Here is a 23,878-nt window from a genome sequence, read left to right as displayed (position 1 = left end):
GTTGGAGGCAGTGATGCAGAGAAGGGTCTGAAAACACAGAGATTGCTTGTAAGACTGTACAGCTTGTAATGAAACTCCCAAGTTCTCATCCTCAAAGAAGCCAGGCAACTTCCCCAATCCCTGCAGGGAAACAAGTATTTGTTCTCTGGAAATACAGAGAGGTCCCAGTTGGAAGATGACCAGGCATAGATGAAAAGATGGTGAAAAGAGTTCATATTGAGCAGTAGGACCCTTCTCCTCTTTCCTCCTTTTGGCTCCAGAAAGAAGATAGAAGGAAAGCAAACAAAATTCCAAAAATGGTGACGAAAGAAAGTTCCAAGATAACAATGAACATCAAAGCTGAGAATGCAACCAATTCAGATTGTCAGGACATCAGATATGTCCAATGTTGATGTTTCCAGGGGGGAAATAGAACAAATAAGTTGTCCTGAAGTTTAGGCCTGATGAAAATTATATTGAGATATATTTTATGGCAGTTTTGGAACTATGGGAAAACTTTATTCAAAGAAAAATAATGAATGAAGATAAAAAATCAAGCAATTATCAACTTCAGAAAAAAAGATGGGAAATAAAAGTATAGTCTAATGCTTGGCTCAACAGTGATCAATATTTAGGTAGTCAAAAGATGCTGACACAATTAGAGATTTAATAAGCAAAAACTGAGATACAAAATTATATAGAAAAATAGAAGGAAGGAATAAGAAGCTATGAATGAGCTAAAGTCTTTATGTTCCAAAGCAAGAAGACAACAGATGTTTACGATTAATAATCAAGCGATGGCAGTACGTGTGTATTGTATATAAATGGAGGTAAATATCAGAATAAACTTTTAAAACAGTTGGAAGTGGTGGCTTCCAGGGAGAAGAATGAGAGAAGGTAGAAAGGGGGACAACAATTTTTTATGCTATACTTTTATGCTATACTCTACAATTTTTATGCTGTACTCTGAATTTTTAACTATTTAGGTATAATACTTTGGCAAAAAGTAAATAAAGGACATGGAGGTTAACATGAACATACTGTAAAACTCAACATTCCTACTTCTAGGTACATACTCTAGAGAAACTCTCACACATTTATAAGAGGGTACATATGCAAAATATTGACCAAAACTGAAATGTCTATCGGAAGGAAAATAACTAAAATATGGTATGTTTAAATGATAGAATATCATACAGCAAGTAAAAGCAACCCACTAATTATATATATATATATATATATATATATATACACATATTTACATAATTAGTAGATTATAAAAAACAATACTGTCAGAAAAAAAAGCAGTTGCAGTATAATTTATACAGGATGAATTCATTTAAGTGAAGTCTAAAACATAAAACAATACTCTAAATTTTATCTGAATATATTTTTACGTGTGTAAAGGCATAAAATTTGAATGAAAAGACACATCGAGCGCTTGCTTCAGCAGCACATATATTAAAATTGGAACAATACAGAGAAGATTAGCCTGGCTAAGTTGCTAGAGATGTTGAAGCCACCAAATTTTTTGTGATATACAAACAAGCAGGAAGTGGGCAGATGAATTCACCTACCTGCATCCTTACCTCATTTATATCCTTAGCACTGCTTATTAACTGCTTTTGTGGTACACCAACATAAAAGCCTTGAACCAAGTCCAAGTTGTGATTTTCACCTATCTTCAAACTAAAATTAAAGCTTTGTGTTCCAGTCTAAGATACAGAGAAATAAATATAGAGAGACATTTAAAACAAGAAAGAAAGAAAAGACACATTGAATTTATAGGGAAAGGGGAAGGAAATGGGACTAGATTGGGGGGACAAAGACTCCAACTTATCTTTAATGTTTTAGTCACTATATTATAAAAAGATAAAGCAATTATGACAAAATGTTAACTATTGAGGATTCTTTATGGTCATTTTCTACTGTATGTTTTATTACTTTGTGTAATTTCCTATATTTTTAAAATATTTCAAATTTTAAAATTTAATTGCACAAATTTTAAAATTTAACAGCACACACACCTAGCCTAATACATGTATAAGATTAAAAAGCAAAGTCTTCTTAGTCCAAGGAAAGACAGTACTTTGATCGGAGTAAAGTTCACATAGATTGAAATTCACATACCTTATGTGAACGTAATCTGTAATAACCAACCACTTGTAAAACTCTAATCAAAAACCTATTATTTAAAAATAAGCACATTTCTTCCCCAAAGCTAGATTCACTTAAAAGTCTTTTTAAATGAGTCACTGACCTGAAAAGTAGATAATAAATATGTTTTACATAAAATTGTGTTGAAAACTACAGGTAAAATTATTGATTTTAAGCTGTTATTAAGATTTTTAAATATTAAGATACTCAAGATATTAAGAAAATGAAAACACCCTTAGTTATGAAAGATTTACATAGTAAGAGGATATTATATAGGACATATCCAGGATATCAATTTTCCATTACGTATTCTCATATAGAGACTACATTTGAATGCCAAGCTTCTCCACTTAGTAATAACGCTGATAAAGGAAGCCTGGCAGGAAAATGCTTTAGTACTTATGATACTGGACCTGCAATGTAGCACTAGCAAATTTGGCTTTAAGAACTGCCTAATTATATATTTATAGATGCATATCATGTACCTTTAGGCTGTAATCGAGCCCCATAGTCGTTTCAGTTTATCAAGTAAATGAAGTAATTTTTATAAAACATTATGCAGTCGATTAAACCAAGCAACAATATATACTCATGATTATTTGTAAAGGTTATCACTTATGGACTGATTTTTTGTTTTATTGTGTGGTTAAATGCCAGGGACTAGAACCAGCAAAAACTAACTACATGGTATAAACCCAGAAAACTAAGATGATGGCTCAGTAGCAATCTTCTCTTAATGATTACAGCTATTAGTTAACATTCATTGCACACTGGCATCATTCTTCTCATTTTATAAAATATCCCTGTCTTTTCAAAGGACCAGATTTTGGCTTTTTTTGATCCTTCTTTTTGTTTCTATTTTCTATTTTGTTAATTTCTGTGACTTATTCTGTTGTACTTTTTCAATATTTTAAAATGAAATTTTAGCTCACTAGTTTTCATTTTTTTCTTATTTATGCATTTAGACCTTACATGTCACTCTTGGTTCTGTTTTACCACCAGACTATTCTCACTGTTATTCCTTTATAAATGTTATATAATTTCCAATTTGATTTATTTTAGCCATGAACAATTTAGTTTTCAAACACATAGTATTTGGGGCCATCTTTTTCTTTAGATTTCTGATTTTGTTCAGAAAAGGAGCTCTTTATGACATGGATTGTTTGATATTTTTTGAAATCTTCTTTATGGCTTTGTACTGCTTGATTTTTGTAAACGTTTTACCCATGTTTGAAATAATCTTTATTCTCTAAATGTTGGCCAGAAGGGTCTATATATGATTATTAGATCAAGCGTATTGCTTATGTTGTCCTAATATTCTCTATCTTTACTGATTTTTGCTTGATCCATCAGCTTTTAAAAAAATATTTATTTTGACTGTGCTGGGTCTTAGTTGCGGCATTTGGGATCTTTTAAAAGAGTTTCTCAATTTCTACTTACAATTCTTTTTTTTTTTTCTACTTACAATTCTTTAGACTTTCTGCTTTATATGTTTTGAGGTCATGCCTCTAGGTACGAAAAGATTAAAGATGCTACATTTTCCTTATAAACTGTTATTTTTATCATTAAACAGTGACTTTTTTCTAATAAGTTATTTTCTTTTTTGCCTCATAGTCTATATTGATAGAAATTTGATTGATAATAGATGGTAAGACAACTCAAAATAGGTTTTGATCTACCAGCAAAACCAACTTTCTTTGGTATTCTCCTGGCATATTATTTTCAATCATTTCATGTTCACCATTTCTGTATGTCTTCATGTTTTTGGTACCTCATAAATTGCTTAAGGCTGTTTTATTTTTTAAATAGGTATAAAACCTCTGGTTTTTAACAAATCCAATCACTCATATTTACTGTGATTATATTTGGCCTTATTTCTACTATCATAAATATGTTATGCTTTCTATATGCTATGCCTTCCATTGCTGCTTCTTTTAGTTTTTTCCTATTTGCTTTTGTTGCTGCTGTCATTGCTGTTTCCCTTCTAGTGGATTGGCTTAATTTACTGTCTTCTTTTTTTTTTCCTTTTTGTAACAGTTACCCTTAAATTTTTAACATACTTTCTTAAAACGGTCTAAAGTTCATTGATACTGCTACACTTAGACCATTTATTGTATTTGTTAAAATTATTTCCTTTAAACTTTGTTTTAATTTTTAATTGTAAAATATGCAAAATTACTGTCACAACCATTTTTAAGTGTACAATTCAGTAGTGTTAATTATATTCACATTGTTATGCACCCAATCTCCAGAACTCTTTTCACCTTGCAAAACTGAAATTTTATACCCATTAAACAACAGCCCCCCCCCATTCCTCTCTTTCCCCAGCCCTTTATAACCACCGTTACATTTTCTGTCTCTATGAATTTGACTACTCCAGGGACCTTGTGTAAATGGAATCCTATAGTATTTATTTTCTGTGACTGGCTTATTTCACTCAGCATGTCCTCAAAAGTCATTCATACAGGGATCCCCTGGTGGCGCAGTGGTTGAGAGTCCACCTGCCTAATGCAGGGGACACGGGTTCGTGCCCCGGTCTGGGATGATCCCACATGCCGCGGAGTGGCTGGGCCTGTGAGCCATGGCCGCTGAGCCTGCGCGTCTGGAGCCTGTGCTCCACAACGGGAGAGGCCACAACAGTGAGAGGCCCACGTACCACACACACACACAAAAAGTCATTCATACAACAACTTTTTTTTTAATATTTAATTTAATTTTACTTTTGGCTGCATTGGGTCTTCGTTGAGGCGCGCGGGCTTTCTCTAGTTGCGGCGAGCAGGGGCTACTCTTCGTTGCGGTGCACAAGCTTCTCCTTGTGGTGGCTTCTCTTGTTGCAGATCACAGGCTCTAGGGGCACTGGCTTCAGTAGTTGTGGCATGTGGGCTCAGTAGTTGTGACTCATAGGCTCTAGAGCACAGGCTCAGTAGTTGTGGTGCATGGGCTTAGTTGTTCCGCGGCATGTGGGATCTTCCCGGACCAGAGATCAAACCTGTGTCCCCTGGATTGGCAGGAGGATTCTTATCCACTGTACCACCAGGGAAGTCCACACGACTACTTTTTAAAACACCCCTCCTTCAAAATCAGTCTAATCAATGGTTATGTGTATTTATTTTCTCATTCATAATGGCTTCTTACATTCATTTCTAAATTCAATTTTCATCTTCCTGAAGTACATTGTGTGAGAAGCTGTGAGAAGGTCAGTATGCTGTAAACTCAATCTTTTCCTAAAAATCTCTTTCCCTTCATCTTGAATAATTTAACTGCATACAGAATTTTAAGTTGATAGTAATTTTCCCCTTAGCTCTTTGAAGATATTTTCCCAATGTCTTCTTGCATACACTGTAGCTGATGAGAAGTTTTCTACCTAAATGGCATTTCTTTAATAGGGAACTGTCTTTTCTCTTAGTATTTAAGATTTTCTCTGAGATTCATATTTTTATGCTCATGAAAATGGGTCTAGGTATTTATAGGTATGAATATATATGTATGGATTTATTTTTATTTTTCTTATCAAACTCATTTTAATTTCTGTACATATAGGTATGTGTTTGTGTATCTTTTTTTTTTTTTTTTAAACATCTTTATTGGGGTATAATTGCTTTACAATGGTGTGTTAGTTTCTGCTTTATAACAAAGTGAATCAGCTATACATACACACATGTTCCCATATGTCTTCCCTCTTGCGTCTCCCTCCCTCCCACTCTCCCCATCCCACCCTTCCAGGCTGTCACAAAGCACCGAGCTAATATCCCTGTGCCTTGCGGCTGCTTCCCCCCAGCTATCTACCTTACTACGTTTGTTAGTGTGTATATGTCCATGACTCTCTCTCGCCCTGTCAAAACTCACCCCTCCCACTCCCCATACCCTCAAGTCCGTTCTCCAGTAGGTCTGCGTCTTTATTCCTATCTTACCCCTAGGTTCTTCATGACATTTTTTTCCCTTAAATTCCATATATATGTGTTAGCATACGGTATTTGTCTTTTTCTTTCTGACTTACTTCACTCTGTATGACAGACTCTAGGTCTATCCATCTCATTACAAATAGCTCAATTTCATTTCTTTTTAAGGCTGAGTAATATTCCATTGTGTATATGTGCCACATCTTCTTTATCCATTCATCCGATGATGGGCGCTTAGGTTGTTTCCATGTCCTGGCTATTGTAAATAGAGCTGCAATGAACATTTTGGTACATGACTCTTTTTGAATTTTGGTTTTCTCAGGGTATATGCCAAGTAGTGGGATTGCTGGGTCATATGGTAATTCTATTTGTAGTTTTTTAAGGAACCTCCATACTGTTCTCCACAGTGGCTGAACCAATTCACATTCCCACCAGCAGTGCAAGAGTGTCCCCTTTTCTCCACACCCTCTCCAGCATTTATTGTTTCTAGATTTTTTGATGATGGCCATTCTGACTGGTGTGAGATGATATCTCATTGTAGTTTTGATTTGCATTTCTCTAATGATTAATGATGTTGAGCATTCTTTCATGTGTTTGTTGGCATTCTGTATATCTTCTTTGGAGAAATGTCTATTTAGGTCTTCTGCCCATTTTTGGATGGGGTTGTTTGTATTTTTGTTATTGAGCTGCATGAGCTGCTTGTAAATTTTGGAGATTAATCCTTTGTCAGTTGCTTCATTTGCAAATGTTTTCTCCCATTCTGAGGGTTGTCTTTTGGTCTTGGTTATGGTTTCCTTTGCTGTGCAAAAGCTTTGAAGTTTCATTAGGTCCCATTTGTTTATTTTTGTTTTTATTTCCATTACTCTAGGAGGTGGGTCAGAAAGGATCTTGCTGTGATTTATGTCATAGAGTGTTCTTCCTATGTTTTCTTCTAAGAGTTTGATAGTTTCTGGCCTTACATTTAGGTCTTTAATCCATTTTGAGCTTATTTTTGTGTATGGTGTTAGGGAGTGATCTAATCTCATACTTTTACATGTACCTGTCCAGTTTTCCCAGCACCATTTATTGAAGAGGCTGTCCTTTCTCCACTGTACATTCCTGCCTCCTTTATCAAAGATAAGGTGTCCATATGTGCGTGGGTTTATCTCTGGGCTTTCTATCCTGTTCCACTGATCTATCTTTCTGTTTTTGTGCCAGTACCATACTGTCTTGATTACTGTTGCTTTGTAATATAGTCTGAAGTCAGGGAGCCTTATTCCTCCAGCTCCTTTTTTCGTTCTCAAGATTGCTTTGGCTATTCGGGGTCTTTTGTGTTTCCATACAAATTGCGAAATTTTTTGTTCTAGTTCTGTGAAAAATGCCAGTGGTAGTTTGATAGGGATTGCATTGAATCTGTAGATTGCTTTGGGTAGTAGAGTCATTTTCACAATGTTGATTCTTCCCATCCAAGAACATGGTATATCTCTCCATCTATTTGTATCATCTTTAATTTCTTTCATCAGTGTCTTATAATTTTCTGCATACAGGTCTTTCGTATCCTTAGGTAGGTTTATTCCTAGATATTTTATTCTTTTTGTTGCAATGGTAAATGGGAGTGTTTTCTTGATTTCACTTTCAGATGTGTTTGTGTATCTTTAGAGAGAGAAAGAGTATGTGTGTGTGTGTGTGTGTGTGTGTGTGTGTATGTGTAGAGAAAGAGAGAGTTGTTTTTGTTTAGTTTTACTTGCATCAAGTTCATTTTAATTTTTGAATCTGAAGACTTTATTTTTTATTCTGGAAAAAAATCATAGGCATTTTCTGTTTGAATTTTTTTATTTTTAATAAAATAAATTTAATAAAATTAAAAAATAATTAAATAAAAATAATTTTATGTTTCATTCTGGAACTCCTATTAGACATATGTCAGGTTTTATCCATTCTCCATTAAATTATTGTTCTTTCATGTTTTCCATACTTTATCTCTCTATTCTGCATTCTGGTAATACAGTAGATAGAAGATTTTTCAGCAAATGATCACTCCCTTTCCCTTGCCCCACAGGAGGAATACACTTCTCGACTACTGATGTGGGGTTGCGTAGTTGGGCTTGTTTCTTGGTCCCTTGCTTTTTGCATGAGAACAGGGCTAGTTTCTGGCTTGAGAAAGATGAGATATGTGTGAAGCAGACTTAGACCCAACTTGCAGCTTAGAGACCAGTTGAGTCCTGCCAAGATCAGCCAAACTCCATCCAACCCACAAATGTATAAAAAATATATGTAGATTATTGTGTGATACTAGGATTTGGAGTGTTTTGAAAGGCAGAAAAATTTGACTGATACAGAATTTGGTATTTAAAGTGCTGCTGTAACAAAAACCTAAGTTGTGCAGCACTGGCCTTGGGAATGGGCAGCAGGCAATGATGTACTTGTCAAAGGAGAGTGGAAAAATGGCAGCAGTGTTATGTAGTGGAAAAACGTTTGGGAAAATTGTCACCTGCAATAACATGGAAGGCAGAACATGTACTTAATAAACTTGTGAAATTAGGTGAGATGATTTCAAAGCAGAATGTTAAAAAGTGGGCTGCTGCTAGTTGTACTTAAAAAGGCATAATAAAGAGATGAACTCAAAAAGACCTGCCTGAATTATAGTTGAGAAAAAATATACAGTCCAGAAATTCTGAAACTTGCAGGGTTAGAAATGAAACTGTTTATCACCAAATTCCAACTTCAGAGAAAAAGCAAGTCTAGGCTACTACCAGTAATACTTGACCTCAGGGTAAAGACAAAATCAAGGGTGTAACTGCAACACACTTTGTTAAAACCTCAGAAAAGATAAAGGTGGTATTGCAGGTCAAACTGCCATGAAAGTCAGCTCTGACATGGAGATTAGCCTGCAAAGAAGTGCTCTCAGGGTCAAAACCTGTGGAAGAAAGGAAGCAAGCAAGATTGAGCAGAGAAAGAAATTGGGCTATAATGCATTTACAAAAAGACTTCAATCCACTGAAAGTAAATGGCTCCTCTGAGTTGTTCCAAACTGAGGCATTGAGGCCACACCTTTATAACCCCATATCAACTAGTCATTACACACTAGATGCCCCCTGGAATGGAGCATCTCCTAGGAATGGTGGCCTGTTGTTTGATATATTATAAAAGATCCTATGCCATGAGATCAAACCCTCTGTAAGCCCTTTGATGGTGGAGATGGTGGAGATATTGCTGGCAGGAAAGGAAAATTCATGCATGTAATATCAGTTGTAATCAAGATGAGTCATTGCCTTTTCCAGAATCAGGGTCCAAGGTACTTAACTTGCCACCATTTGTTTCTCCTCTAGGGATGATTCCATATTACAGGCTCAGCATTGGTCTCTGTTCCCAGCAAGTTGGACATTTGGCAGCAGTAACAGCTAGCTCAGTCTTGATAAATAGGAACTGTGCTGTGGGCCCCTTGTATAGCCACCATCCCTGCCCCTGTGCTTATGACATTCATGTGCTCATTGTTCCACCTCTGGGGATAGAGGCTATTTGATGCCAACTGTTGTAGTCATTCAGTCAATTTGTTCAATACTTCCTCTGTGGTGTATGCTTTATGGTTGGTGCTCACATGTAATACAAAACTCTTGACACTTTTGCCCATCTCCTTAGGTCCATCCATATAACTTTTCCTCAGGCTTCCTGGCCCTCAGTCTAACAATAGTTCTCTTTGCAGGCCCCTGAACAAACTTGTCTTTCCATGCAAAGTCGATGACCAGGTGTACCACCCAAAGTTCTGATCATTGGGAGAATTTCTCTGCTTTCTTTTAAGCCCACCCAAGAAAGGATCTGTAGTGCAGACATGATCCTTTTCTTGGCTTTGACCCACATACTGAGCTAAGTCATTCATAAATAAACCTCAACTTCTTCCTTTTATCATCAACTAATCATTAGGTATCAATCATGCAGCCACAGAGATGAACTTAAGTAGACAGTGTCTACTACAGATGTTATCTACTAAATCTTTTCACCTGGATAAAAGGGATCTAAAGAAATAAAGGATATGGTCCCAGAAAACCTTGACGGTACCCAAAATATCTGTAATTAAGTCTATAAAGTAGGATGACCATATCTCAAAGAGAATTGTGGAGCATTTTGGTATGTAGCATTGAGTGGAATCAATACATAGAAAATCCATGACTGTTTTTGAAAGCTAGTCTAGCCAAAGCACCACAGGCCTGAGCTAAAAGAAACTGAGACTTTTCAAATGTAAAAAGAACTTTGGGCCCCAACTTTCTATAGGCAGGGACCAGACCATGACATCTTCTTAGCTACAAAGAAAAGCCCTCTTCAGAAGAGGCTAAGGAGGATGATTTAAAAAAATAAAGATCCTTCCTTGCCACAAGAGGACACAGCAAAGAGCCATGAAGAAGCACAGATGGGACTAGGACTAGAGACGGAACTCTAGTTCCAAGAGACGGAACTAGGACTTCATCAAGGAACATCCCAGACCCCCAAGGTGGAGGTACTTGGAAATACTTGTCTAGCAAGATTTCAAAATTGGTATGAGCCAGTGACTCCTATCTGTATCTCATTCTTCTCCTTTTCAAATGTAAGTGTCTATTATAGTTATCCTGTCCTTGTTCCACCATCATATGTTGAATGTATGAGAGCAGATACCCTACTTTAAGTTTCTAGGTCTTTGAATCACAAAGAGATACTCTAAAACCTCTATAAATCATGTGATCCTAAACTTTAATTCTGATGTCATGACTGAATGAGACTTTTGGGGTGTCTTGAAATGGAAGTGAGTGTATTTTACATATGGTTGGTGAATAAAAATTTGTGACTGAAAAAGTAGGCTGTAGTAGATTAGATTTAAAACATTGTTCAACAAATAGTCATTCTTTTCCTTCCTCCTCTGGAGAGGAGTATATTTTGCCCCTATTTAATTTTGGGCTTGGCCATTTAATGTCCTTTGGCCAATTGAATGTTAATGGACCTGACAGGACCAGAGGCTTGCAATGTGCTTATATGACTGAGCTTTCTCTCTTGCATTCCAGCTTTTCACATCAGAAGGATATGCCTCAGGTACACTGATCTTTATGATAACAGAAATGTAGGGCATACTTGGACCCAACTTGCAGCTTACAGCCAAGGTCAGCTGAGTCTAAACTAGATTTGTCAAGCCTTAGTAACAATAGGTGTAAGAAATAAATGAAAGCTTATATTCCCTGCATGCTACCAAGTATATAGGTGGGTGGTTGCACAGCAAAAGCCAAGTAGTACAGGGAAATTTTCTCAGATCAAGAATTTAATTTATGTAGGGGAAAAAAAATTATGTAGGGGTAGGGGATTAAGAGATACAAACTACTATGTATAAAATAAATAAGCAATAAGGATATATTGTACAGCACAGGGACATATAGCCATTATTTTGTAATAACTTTAAATGGAGCATAACCTATAAAAATAGTGAATCAATATGTTGTACACCTGAAACTAATATAATATCATAAATCAACTATACTTCAATAAAAAATAAAATAAATTTTAAAAGGATTCAATTTATGAATTGTTTCTTCATTTGCATCTTAGTTGTAATTTAACCTTTTGCTATGACCAGAATATGGTGCCCAAGCCAAAGTCATATTTTGAAGCCCTAACCCCCAGCACCATGGAATTTGGAGGTAGGTCCTTTGGAGGGCAATTAGGATTACATTAGGTTATGAGGGTGGGGTCCTCATGATTGGATTGGTGCCCTTATAAAAAGAGGAGGAAACATGAGATGGCTCTCTCTCCCTGATTAACTGCTTGAATTGAATCATCAGTCTTCACCTGTCTTTGGACTGGGACTTGCACCATCTGCACCTTCTGCAGGTTCTTGGGTCTTCAGACTCAGACTGGAATTTATATCACTGGCATTCTTAGCCCTCCAGCTTCCAGATGACAGATCATAGGACTTCTCAACTTCTATAACTGCATAAGCCAATAAAGAAATAAATGAATTTATGTATACGTATATCCTATATATATGTATATGTATATCTTATATATGTGTGTGTATCCTATTGGTTCTGTTTCTCTGAAGAATCCTAACTAATAAAGAAATTGGTATTAAGACGTAGGATGAGGGGCTTCCCTGGTGGCGCAGTGGTTGAGAGTCCGCCTGCCGATGCAGGGGACACGGGTTTGTGCCCCGGTCTGGGAAGATCACACATGCTGCAGGGCGGCTGGGCCCGTGAGACATGGCCGCTGAGCCTGTGCGTCCGGAGCCTGTGCTCCGCAACGGGAGAGGCCACAACAGTGAGAGGCCTGTGTACTGCAAAAAAAAAAAAAAAAAAGAAGAAGTAGGATGCTGCTGTAACAAATATCTAAAAATGTGGAAGTACCTTTGGAATTGGGTAATGGGTAGAGGATGGAAGAATTTTGAAATGCATGGTAGAAAAATCTCATACTGTCATGAAGAGACTGCTAAAGGTGATGCTGGTGAGAGCTCAGAAAGAAAAGAGGAAAACTAGAGAGAAAGCCTCCATCTTCTTAGAGAATACATAAATAAATCATGAATAAAATGCTGGTAGAAATGTGGATGGTAAAAGGCCATTCTGATGAGGTTTCAGATGGAAATGAGGAACAGATCATTGGAAACTGGAGGAAAGGCTATCCTCATTATACAGTGGCAGAGAATTTGGCTAACTTGTGTTTGCATTCTAGTGTGTTGTAGAAGGTAGAACTTGCAAATGATAAAACTGGGTATTCAGCTGAGGAGATTTCCCCAAAAAATGTGAAGGAGTAGCTTGGTTCCTTCTGACTGCATATAGTGAAATATAAGAAAAGAGATTTGAATTGAATACAGAATTACTGAGCAAAAAGGAACTAGAACTTAAATATTTGGAAACTTCTCAGCCTGTCCATAAAAAAAATGAGAAAGTGTGTTCAGAAGAGAATGCTAAGGGTATGGCTGACTGACCATTCAATTAGGAGTTTAACATGGGTGTGAATCACAGATCTAATCAACCATCCCAGCAGCAGCACTGCTGATTTGAACTGAAAGTAATGGAGAGGGGACAAAATGAAGGAAGGCTGTCAGACTTCTTAGACCCTACAGGACCTCAACCATAGTGCTATTAGGCTGTGAACATGTGTTATTCTTCATGATAAGGGAAGAATGGCCCTGAGGGGGAGATCAGCTCAGTGCTTTGTGACCACCTAGAGGGGTGGGATAGGGAGGGAGGGCGGGAGGGAGATGCAAGAGAGAAGAGATATGGGGACATATGTATATGTATAACTGACTCACTTTGTTATAAAGCAGAAACTAACACACCATTGTAAAGCAATTATACTCCAATAAAGATGTAAAAAAAAAAAAAATAAGAATGGCCCTGAGGGTGATTCAGAGATCTTCAGGGCCACCACCTCACTTTCAACAGGCCAGACAGCCATGGAGGGAAGCTATGGGGTGGGACTGCCTGGAGCTGTGGGGGCATGATGCCCACTGGAAGAACTGTGGTGTAGACTGCGTGTTCCCACTGAGCCATGGGGATGGTATTGGCCACTCCAGGAGATTTGGAGGGCAGAGCATCCAACCAGGACTATTCTCTCACCTTAAGATCCAATGAACTCCAATAAAAATTAATTTTTAAAAAACTTAATTAAACTAAAACTTAAATAAACGCTTAATTAATTTTTACACTAAAAAAAAAAATCCAATGGGATTTGCCTTGCTAGAGTTTAACTTGCTTGGGGCCCAGCATCCATTCCTTCTCTCCCATTTCTCCCATTTAGAATGGAAATGTCTATCCTATGCCTGTTTCACACTGAATTTCAGAAGTGCAGAACTGCTTGGTTTCACATGTTCACTCACAGCTGGAGAGGAATTTTTGCCTCAAGATGAATCATAGCTCGAGTCTCACCCATATGTAATTTAGATGGACTTTAGAATTGATGCTGGAAAGAGTCAAGAGTTTTGGCGTTATTCAGGTAGAGTGAATGTATTTTGCCTGTGAGAAGGATATAAATTTGGGAAAGCCAGTGGCAGAATACTATGGACTGAAATGTTTTTGTGTACCACTGGCTCCCAAATTCACATATTGAAGCTCCAATCCCCAGTGTGATGGTATTTGAAAGTAGGACCTTTAGGAAGTGATTATAGTTAGATTAGGTCATAAAGGTGGGGCCTCATGTAGGGATTAAAGCCCTTATAAAAAGAGGAGACAGGACATCTACTCCAGTTTATGGAAAAGGTGGTAACTCTAACTCCCACTAACATCTCCAATTTTCAGCCACCAGAAAGGAAGAACACAAACGGGGGAGTGATAAACATGATCCTTCCTTTTAAGAGCATGAATAAGAAGTTTCACATATCACTTCTGCTCACATTCTATTGACCACAACCTAGAACATGACCACATGTATTAGCAAGGGAGATTAATAGACCATGGTGTGACACCATGTTCATAAATTGAGAGACAATATTGCTAAGATGACATTACTTCCCAAACTGATCTACAGATCCCAAGCAATCTTTATCAAAATCCCAGCTGACTTCTTTACAAAAATTGAGAAGCTAATTCTAGTATTATTAAGGCATTTCAAGAATCTCAGAATAGCTAAGACAATCCTGAGAGAGAAGAACAAGGTTGGTGAACTCACACTTCTCGATTTCACATCATATTGCAAAGCTAGATTAATCAATGCATTGTGATACTGCCATAAGGATAAATACAGAGATGAATAAAATGGAGAGTCTTCCTAGTTATCATTAGTTAATTTTCAAAGAGGGTGCCAAGACAATTAAATGGGGGAAGGAATAGTATTTTTAACTAGTAGTGCTGGAATTTCCACATACAAAAGAAATAAATTGGACCCTTACCTCACACCACATACAAAAATTAACTCACAATGGATCAAAGACTAAATGTAAGATCCAAAGCTATAAGACTCTGAGAAGAAAATATAGGTATAAATCTTTAGGACCTCAGATTAAGCAATGTCTTAGAACACCAAAAGAACAAGCAAAAAAAGAATAAACAGATAAAATTGGACATGAAATTTAAAACCTTTTGCTTCAAAGGACACCAACAAAAAAGTGAAAAGATAACCCACACATTGGGAGAAAAGTTTTGGACATCATCTATCTGATAAAGGTCTAGGATCTAAAATATTTACAGAACACATAACTCAGTAATTTAAAAATCCAATTATAAAATGGGCAAAGAATGTGGATAGACATTTATCCAAAGAAGATATACAAAGGGCCAATAAGCAAATGAAAAGATGCTCAATATCATTAGCCATCAGGAAAATGCAAATCAAAACCACAATGAGATATCACTTTACACACACTAGGATGCCTATAGTCAAAAAGACAGATAATAACAAGGACTGCTGAGGATGTGCAGAAATTGGGACCCTCATAGACTGCTGGTGGCAATGTAAAATGCTGCAGCCACTTTGGAAAACAGTCTGATAGTTCTTCAAATGATTAGACATAGAGTGACCATTTGACCCAGCAATCCCACTCCTAGGTACATACCCAAGAGAAGTGGAAATATGCACACAAACAATTGCATGTGATGTTCACAGCAACATTATTCATAGTAGTCCAAAAATGGAAACCTTTCAAATGTCCATCAACTATGAGTGGATTAAATTAAGTGTGGTATATCCATACAATGGAATTATTATTATTCAATAAAAAGAAATGACATACTGATACATGCTACATAGATGAACCTTGAAAACATTATGCAAAATCAAAGAGGCCAGTCACAAGGGAGCATATATTGTATGATTCTACTTAAATGAAATGTCAAAATAGGCAAATCTATAGAGACAGAAAATAGATTCATGGTTGCTTGGGGCTGAAGGGCTGAAGGGATTGGGGTGACAGCTACGGGATATGGGGTTTGGGGAAGGTAATGACGATATTCTAATATTGGGGCGATGGATGCACAATTCTGTGAATGTACTAAAAGACATTAGATTGCACACTTTAAAGGAGTCAAATGTACGGTATGTGAATTATATCTCAAAGTGGTTTTAAAAAAGAAAAAAAATCCAGAGTGTTTGGTTGTGTAGCCACGTGCTCAGCTGAAACTTCTATTGCTATGGAAGAAAAGGAGAGTATACGTTTAGAGACAGTAAGCAGTCTCTGCCATAGGGAGTATTCTGACTTGTGGCACTATTAGTACAGTTTCCAATTTAGTAGCAAATCATGTTACATTAAGAATGCCCAATATCATTAATATAGTGACTTACTGAATTAATGTGACATTATAGCAAGAGCAACGAAGTAAGAGTAAGGTTATTTGGATGCTAGTCCTGACCCTACCCTTTTACTAGCTTTATGACCATGGTAAGTTGCAATGTTTCTAAGTATTAAACTGCTCATCCAAAAGGTAAGGATTAAATGAGATGATTGCTACGTCCATTGAGTTCTAAGGACATTTGATTTCAACTCTACAAATGGATATTTTCACAGACTGTTTCCTCCCTATTTGTCATTTCAAGAGTCAAGCACTTGCTTACAGTGTTCCCAGGAGCCCCCCTCATGTATAACGACTACTGTAAATATTGTTCAAATAATATTTACTTCTCATTCTCAAATAGTTCATCTTTAATTCTCCATTCAAGAGTTTGTATTTTACTATTTGAGGCACTAAAGTGAACGAGAGCTTTTCTCCCTAATATTTATTATAGACTTAGGGCTAAATTAGATCAGGGTAACAAATCTAAAACCCTGACTTTATTTTTTAATTTTTTTTTCTTTTTTTTAATTTTATTTTTGTGGTACGCGGGCCTCTCACTGTTGTGGCCTCTCCCGTTGCGGAGCACAGGCTCCGGACGCGCAGGCTCAGCGGCCATGGCTCACGGGCCCAGCCACTCCGCAGCATGTGGGATCCTCCCGGACCGGGGCACGAACCCGTGTCCCCTGCATCGGCAGGAGCACTCTCAACCACTGCGCCACCAGGGAAGCCCAGTACAACTTTTTTAACATAAAAATAAATTACTTTTACATTGCTTACTAAAGATAGTTATCATCAATTAGATACACAATTCTTAGTTTATTGTGCTTTAACTAAAATATGATTTATGTACTAAAAAAATGAAGCCAAATGGACTACAAATGGTTAATATAGAGATATCAAAAAGAAGAAATGATTGAATAGAAAATCAATCCACTGATACAACCCAGCATTTTTATTAAGGAAATTGCCATAATTTTTAAGAAGGAAAAGAATCTTAGATGAAGTGATGCCAGTTACAGTATATGAGAGTTATACTAGAGTTTGTTCATTTAATTTACTGAAACTAAATATTCCTAGAGGGCTGGGGATAGAAATTTTTCTGTCAAGAACTGACAATCCAGCCTTACAGCTACAATATAATTGCACTCTTATCACAAGGTCATTGCCTGAATTTCAGCAAAATTAATTCAAGAAGCTAACCTATCTCTTTACACTAATGCTTCCCAAACTTTGGAGAGCATAACAACCACCTGTGAGATTGTTAATATGCAGCATTCTAAATCTTATCCCCTATAGATTCTGATTCACTGTGTCTGGAGTTGGGCCTAATAATCCACATTTTAAAATGTACCTTAAGTGTTTGTGATACAGCTAATTTACAGACCAGACTTTTAGAAACACTGCCTGAGTTAGTTTAGAAACACTCATTTTCCTTTCTAACCCTCCAGCCATTAACAGTCCATTGGATAAGTAATATAACTTCAGTGGTGAAAAGGAAGAACAAATTCCAAATGAGTTCTATCATCCCTTTCTGAAGTTCATATGAAGGACTGCATTCTCTTCTTAGATTCCTTGTTACCTAATTTAAGAGTTCCTTTTTAGAGGGGGAAGCCCTAGAATTTAATTTGAGGTACCCAAGTCTATTCTTAATCAGCAAATACTATTTCTATAGCTTTTAAAGAAACACCTAATTCCTGAGTTGATTTCATCACAAATGTTCTTCCATATCATGATAGCAAACATGTAATAGAATCATTGTCAGTAGGGACTTCCCTGGTAGCGCAGTGGTTAAGAATCTGCCTGAAAATTCAGGGGACACGGGTTCGAGCCCTGGTCTGGGAAGATCCCACATGCCGCGGAGCAACTAAGCCCATGCGCCACAACTACTGAGCCTGCGCTCTGGAGTCCGCGAACCACAACTACTGAATCCTGCACACCTAGAGCCCGTGCTCCAAAACAAGAGAAGCCACCACAGTGAGAAGCCTGCACACGACAACGAAGAGTAGCCCCCGCTCACTGCAACTAGGGAAAGTCCGCGCGCAGCAACAAAGATCCAATGCAGGCAAAAATTAATTAATTACTTAAATTTAAAAAAAATCATTGTCAGTAAAAATTTCCTTCCCAGCGAATTACCATTTCCCTTAGATGAGTCTTTCTATATTTTAAAAACGTATTTACTCTCTTTAGCATAGTTTTAAAGTTCTTTCAGACAAAAAAGTATTCACATCTTTATAAATTGTTATTATTTGTTTTCTGAATTAATTTATGCAATATGAAAATAGAAAGCTTACAAATGCACACCGTGTTAACAGTAGAAGAATTTGGAGAAAAATTCCTCTATTTTGGAAGTCTGACAGTTCTGAACTGTCTTTTAATTTCCTAGTTTCTTTTACTTCCACTTCAAGAGAAACAAAATTGAAATTCATTTTTCTCTGAAAGGGCTAAAAGAAACTTGCTGTATAGCACCATTTACACGAACTATTCAAAAGCGGTTAGAGCATTATGGAGTCTAAAGGGCATTACTTAAAACCACTCAGCTCTTGCTCTATTAAATACAGGGTACTTTTCTCCTTACCTTGATCTACTTCTGTTTTCCATTAACCACTTTAAGTAGTCAGTAGACATGGGTTTTATCCTTAGTTTTAACTTGCCTGCAAAGCCATTTCATTCAGTAAGTATATACTTATCAAGGAACCATTGTCCACATAGACCTGTGTCAAATACCTTGGGAGATCAGAAGGAAGACAGGGAAGAAGGGAAGAAGGGCGAGAAGGAGGGCAGAAGGAAGGAAGGAAACAAAGTTTTGACCACGTGTATGGATTTGTAATCTATTTTGGCTAGCAGTTATATGTATTATCCAGCTCATATGTGTTTATAGCTCTACTCCTCATAAGTCATCTTGACTCAGTTTCATCTGATTGTAGTACATGAGGTTGGCTTAACTGCTGCTCTTGCTTCCCTGAACTGTTTCAGTCTCTATTAGTGAGTCTTTATAGCGTTTCTCTGCATAGTATGCCAATAATTATTCTACTACAACTGGTCCAGAAGCTGTTTGTATCTACTGTCATCTATCCATGGCTTATACCTGACCCAGTGGAAATGTAATCAGCATAATTTACAAACTCCAGGTCATCATTCTTGATGAATATTTATTAAAACTTGATGTTAAGAATTAGGCAACATTGCCTAAAAAGTTCAAAAGTATCTCATAATCACTGAAGACTTTAGTATAGCTATTACCTTCTATATTGTGTCAGTTTTACAGTTCATTGCTAAAAATATCTTCCATACTTTTGTGAACCAGCAGTCCAGAGAATATATCTTATTGAGCCCAATTTCTTGTTATCCACGACATAACATATCTGTGTAGTGCTACAGTAGGTGGATACGGTGGTCAGTTTTAGGTCTGAAAATATTTTGCCTTGTCTTAATTTCCTCAAGATAGGCTGTTCTACTACCTATCTGCATTAGCTTTCTATTGCTATTGTAACAAGTAACCACAAACTTAGTGGCTTGAAACAACACACATGTTTTATCTTACATTTCTATCGGTTAGAAGTGGAATACAGATTTCACTGAGCTAAAATCAAGGCAGTCTTCCTTTCTGGAGACTTCATTTCCTTGCCTTTTCCAGCTTCTAGAAGCCATCTACATTCCTTGGCTCATGGCCCCTTTATTCCATCTTCAAAGCTGCTCCTCTGTTGTCATATCTACATCTGACCACAGCCAGGAAAGTTTCTGGCTGTGGTCAGAGGTAGATTCATGTGACTAGATTGGACCCAACTGGATAATGCAAGATAATCTCCCCATCTCAGGGTCCTCAACCTTAATCAAATCAACAAAGTCCCTTTTGTCATGTTGCCACATAAGGTAACATATTCACAGGTTCCAGGATTAGGACTTGGACATCTTTGGGGAGCCACTACTCTGCCTTCTGTGCTGTCAGTCTCAGTCCACAGGTAAGATGACTATAACACATGTATTTGATCTATTATGTATCTATATTTATAATTAGAGGACATTCATAATCATATGAAAATATTTTTGTATCGTATTCCACTATTGGCTTCCAAGTACATTGTTTTACCCTTAAGAACACCTTCACAGAAAAGACTATGAGTAAAGCTGGACTTTTAATATTATCCTTCTCGGCCACTTTAATGATTGGGTGTCTTTGACATAGGATACTACTAATTTTAACAGAATTGTTTATATTACTGCATACAGCTTTGTGATCTTAATGAATTTGTTTAAACATTCAAATTTAGTATCTGCCCCAGTCTAAGAGGGACAGATATTTCATAAGTAATAATTGCTACTATATATTGAGCTCTATTATGAGTTTCACATTCATTACTTCATTCTCTTTTTGACTGAATGCTATAAAAGAAGTCTATTATTCCCATTTCACAGATGAGGAAACTAAAGTTTCTAGTATCACAGAACTAGTAAGTAGCAGAGTGGGGCATTCAAATATAGGTCTTTCTAAGATATATAATTTTTCCACTATATTGTGTTAAATTTCCATAAACATTAAGTAAATCAAGTTATGTGTGGAGGTATATTGTTATTTCCTGCACATATCATGAATTCCTCATGCTAAACAAATCACATCCAATGTATTACATAGTGGTCTTGGGCCACAAATAATTTTAGAAATGCACAACTGACATAGTTCAAAGGGCCTAGACAGAAGCATACTGGCTAGCAACAAAAAGTGATAGTAAATATTTTTATAAAATCACTAGACTTGTTTTACCTTCATTGTTGATGTCTTCTAACTTGACTAAACCGTCCATGTGGTCTGTAGTGCCCCTATTGCTTAGAGATACCTGGAAGACAACATCATAAAAAATTCCTCATACAATGTTTATATCACTCCCAGAACATAGATGTATTCTTTAAGAACTGCTATTATATTGTTCTAAAACTCTGTGTAAGCAGTTAAAATCCTTTCACTACCTAAGCCAAAATGAAGAGAAGGATTGTTCAAACAGAAAATCTGAATAATTCAGTCCTCTCTTGGAAGGAAACAACGTTAATCTCTCTGGACTCTATATAGTTGAAGAATCACTGGATCATTACACAAGTCTCTACCTCACTTTGGATGTGTAGATTTTGAAGACCAATGGGCATAAAAGAAAACATTTTCAAACTCGTGCACAAAACTTATGTAAGTATGATCAAGTATATAATGTTAAGATCAATATTTTGTTTAATTTAACCTGTCCTTTAAAACAAAAGATCAGCATGTTTGAAACGATTTAGATTTCTAAATTCCATCTATTATTATGAAGCTTGGGAAAAGGACCCAGAAGCTGCTTAGCATTTCTATTTTTTCATGAAGTGGTTCTTTAGCAACCTTGAAGTCTATATATAAATATAATAACATATTCAACCTTTAATCTGTCAATACATATAAGCAACAAATAAAGAAAAAATAAAACAGGCAGATTTCCCTATCAACCTTGATTTAATCTATATTACTCTTGATTGGATAGGATAACCAGAGTCTTTTCTTGGAAAAGTTTCCCACCATACAGGTACATTTCATTTTGAAATATCTAGGACCCACAGACTATACTATGTCTTAAGAATTTTTTTGCTATAATTCTAGACGTATAAGACTATTTGACTTGTTTATTGATTCAATTCAATTTAGTTCTCTGATCATTTAGTATCTACTATAGATTGACATCAGCCTTCAGAGTAGTGTCAGCTTTCACAGCATTTTGTGTATCTTCCAAAATAGAGAATAAAAAGTAGCAGCTCAGATTAATTCATTAGCAGACTTCATGCCCATGTTAAAATTAAACTTTCTAGATCCTTTAGGGTAGAAGGTGTAATTTTGTTTGTTCTAATTTTTTTAATTTAAGTAACTTTAGTTAGGGCAGATCATTCATTAGAGTTCCCGCAACTCCTAACTGTTAGTTTTTCTTCACCCATTTACATTAGCTATATTGAACCCTTGCAAGCATTTGAGTTTCAGCCCCAGAAGAGTCTAATCGCCTTATTTTTAATTAGAAAACAAATGTTCACAGAGATTAAATAACTTGGCCAAAGTGACCCAGCTAGTTAGTGGCACTGAGCCAGAGTCAAAATCCAAGTATACTGGCCCTTTTACTAAGGCATTGTATTAATTTCACTACTTTTTCTTTCTCTTTATCAGCACCTAACACTTATCTGAAATAAGAAGCCTCTGTGGGTTTTTTTTTTTTAAGTTTTAAAAACTGCATCGTGGCACTTACAATTTTTATTCATATCTCAAGTTTAAAAATATCATTAACAGATTAAGCACATTACTACATGCTGTTTTGGTGTTTGCACTACTCCCCCGCCTTTCCACTGCCTTTTAGCTGTCCAGAGAGCTAGTAAAGCGAAAAGAGAGTTATAAAATTACAAAAGAGAAAAGAATGAAGTGTTTAGATAGTTGAACAGGCATGGGGGGAGTGGGGCGTTATCGGAGGGAATAACTGTAGAGGAAGGACAAGGAAGAAGGAAAAAATGAAACAGTGGTTCCTGAAGACCTGAGATAGGAAGTGTTGAGAAATAAAGACAGCTAGGTCATCAATCATTGTTCCTTTAGGGGATGTGCTGATTCTAGCAGATTTTTCCTTAGGCTCATGTAGCCAGCACCAAACAAAATTGTGAAGTATGCAAAGCTCCTCTTGGAATTCTTTGTACTTTCTTGCATTCGGCTCTATTTTTTTAAAAAATGCAGTGCTTTTTCTTCTTTCTCTGAACCATTTCAGGCTGAAAACCAGCTCTCATTTAACACCTTAGTTTTAAGACTTACTCTCTCCTGGACTGTTGACATTTGAAGTCCTATCTTTTAATTGCAGGATACAAGAACCTTTCTGAAAGGGATCATTTAAACATCGGTGAGCAGAGAGGAAATTATTTGAAGATGAAGGAATCCTGCCTTTATGTAAGGTGCACTTTATTCATATCAAGCCTAATTTCTAAAGTACCCAGCATACCCCCTTTCCCTATTCAAAGCCCTAGGTTAAATTTTTAATGGACAAGAAAGGTGCAGAGTCTGAGAAGGCAATGGCAATCACCAAGTAAATACTACATTTTTATAAAATTAACTAAGGGAAGCATCAATGAAGATACTTATTCCAAACAAGCTGATGTAACCCCTGGCTTATATTCAATTATCTGTGTGATTCATGGGAAAGTAACGTTTCTCATCAATTATCTACTTAGTTATTCAGTAGAGAAAATATTCAGTAGTGGACCTTAACCAATTTAGTATTTATAAACAATATCTTATTTCTCTTCATAATTGAGAGTAGAATAAGCATAAGTAAAATAAGCAGAATTTCCATAAATTGGTAAACTGAAGTCACTAGAAAGTTGATTGCTATAATCAAGATCATGAAGGTCAGTAGAAAAATAAAAGCTTACTCAAAACTTCTAGATTCTGGAGCTAGACTGGTTTCAAATTTGGGTTCTGCCACTTGCCTCAATACCTCATCTACAGAATGGTAATAATAATAATACCTGCCTCATGCAGTTGTTATGAGGATCAAGATAATACTTCCATCAAAGTGTTTAGAACCTGGTTTGGTGCTTTATAAGTGCTTGTTAAATAAAATACTATGACTATTATTTCTTTCTTGACTCTGAAGGCAACTAGTTAGG

The 23,878-nt window shown here is 36.5% G+C and overlaps 1 pseudogene; it reads left to right on the top strand.

The window, feature by feature from the left end:
* The first annotated feature begins 1,416 nt into the window (after positions 1-1,416).
* On the top strand, positions 1,417-1,512 carry LOC116761386 (annotated as a pseudogene).
* The last annotated feature ends 22,366 nt before the right edge of the window (positions 1,513-23,878 follow it).

This window comes from Phocoena sinus, chromosome 10 (assembly GCF_008692025.1).
Source record: "Phocoena sinus isolate mPhoSin1 chromosome 10, mPhoSin1.pri, whole genome shotgun sequence".
NCBI lineage: Eukaryota > Metazoa > Chordata > Mammalia > Artiodactyla > Phocoenidae > Phocoena > Phocoena sinus.
The sequence above is the reverse complement of the archived record's forward strand: the minus strand, read 5'-3'. Positions and strand labels throughout refer to the sequence as shown.